Consider the following 2,010-nt stretch of genomic DNA (forward strand, 5'->3'; position numbering starts at 1 on the left):
TCTGCGAGGTGGCAGATACGGTGAGGTGCGATTACGTGTTACTAGAAAAGAAGTGCGCGTATCGAAACGGCGAAACAACGGCGAGTACAACATGGCGAATACGACGGATACGACGAGCGCGGCAAATGCGCTGACCGAAATGACGGTTGATGAACTAGCGAAGAAGCTCCAGGATCTCGGATTGCCAACGACGGGTAACCGAGCGGCGTTACGTGAAAGGCTGCGAAAGGCTTTAGAGCCAAAAGATAACTTATCACAGACGGATGAGACGTCAGGAATTTTCGGTGGCGAAAACGCGCTAATGGCGGACAGCGACGATCTGACGACATTATCGAAGGAAACATTGAAGAGCCGATTACGCGAGCTGGGATTACAGGTGTCGGGAACAAAGCCGGTTCTCCGTGAGAGATTGCGGGCGGCTCTGCAACGAGGCGAGGACGACGAGGATGACACGAGCGACGAGGAAGACGACATCGATGAAGAAGCGGATAATACTTTTATACAACGTGACGATCAAGGCGGGAACATGGTGGGCGCGCGCGGCGGCGTGCCGAGCGTTTTACGCGGCAACATGGGGAATATTGCGCGCGGCGGTGCGGTGAGCGTGACGCGCGGCGCGACAGGTGGCGGTGCGAGATCGACTCCGATTCGCGAACTAGAAATGGTACGAGCCAATGAAGACAACGATGGCCGTATCACGCGCGGGGAAACGCGTAATAGTTCGAGAACAGTGCTGACATTCAAGGATGTTGAAGATGCGCTAGAGACTTTTAGTGGAGATGGCACACAAAGCGTACGAAGATGGTTCGCACTATTGAAGAGACGGCCGAGTTGTGTTCTTGGACGAATGCGCAAAGGGTTATATATGTGAAAAGGTTATTGCGCGGGTCCGCGAAACTTTTCGCTAATTTCGAGTGTCATGCGCAGTCGTATCGTGATCTCAAGAAAGCGCTTGTCGAGGAATTCGACAAAACATTAAATAGCAGACAAATACACAAAGAACTGAGTGCAGTGACCAAAAAAACTGACGAAACATTTCAAGAGTACATCTATCGCGTGTTAGAGTTAGCGAGTCATGCGGAGATGGAGATAGAAGCCAAGATACAATACATAATCGATGGCGTGAAAGACGAAGAATCCAATAAGGCTATTCTATACAACGCGACGACAATTAAAGAATTACGGCAGAGGTTCGTACAATATGAGACGCAGCGGACCAATAGAAATAAGGCGAAGCATCGACCGCAGACGGCGGGTAAGGACAAGATGGCAAGCAGTGGCAATCGAGTGACGGCGACTTCTAACCCTAAAAAGTGTTATAATTGTGGCGATACGAAGCATTTGGGCAAGGAGTGCCCGCACAAGGCGAAGGGATCGAAGTGCTATTCTTGCGGAGAATTTGGCCACATTGCGGCGAAATGTTCGAAAGGATCGGATGCACAAAACAAAGATGCTACACCGAAGAGGGTCGACATAGTACGATCACACGGCGACAAGAAGATATACAAGGATGTGAAGATTTTAAATAAAGACGTAACGGCAGTAATCGATTCTGGTAGTGATTTGCACTTAATGCGATCGAGCTTTTATGTACTAATCGGTGCTCCACAGATCCGGCCCGTAACAATGAAATTCGACGGCATGGGTATCACGGATTGCAGCACATTAGGAAGATTTACGGCGGATGTGACAATAGACGGTCTCACCCTTACGTTGGACATCGATGTAGTGCCGGATTACTTCACGACGCACGATTTTCTCTTAGGTGGCGAATTATCCGATTTCGCAGAAATCCATATACGAAAACAGAAGGCAACGTTGACGGAATTCGACAACGAAGAATCGAAGACCTCCACAGACGTGACGAAAGAAGAAACGGCGTGGTCAGAAGTTTTATGTGTCAACATTCAAGACGAAGAAGATGAAAGAGCGAAAGACGAGATTAACCTCAACCACATAGAAAATGTCCAGGTGAAGGAACGCGTGCGGGAGATGGTGCAAAATTATTGT

The sequence above is a fragment of the Temnothorax curvispinosus genome, unplaced genomic scaffold (assembly GCF_003070985.1).
Source record: "Temnothorax curvispinosus isolate PA1 unplaced genomic scaffold, ASM307098v1 QBEX01018643.1, whole genome shotgun sequence".
Lineage (NCBI taxonomy): Eukaryota > Metazoa > Arthropoda > Insecta > Hymenoptera > Formicidae > Temnothorax > Temnothorax curvispinosus.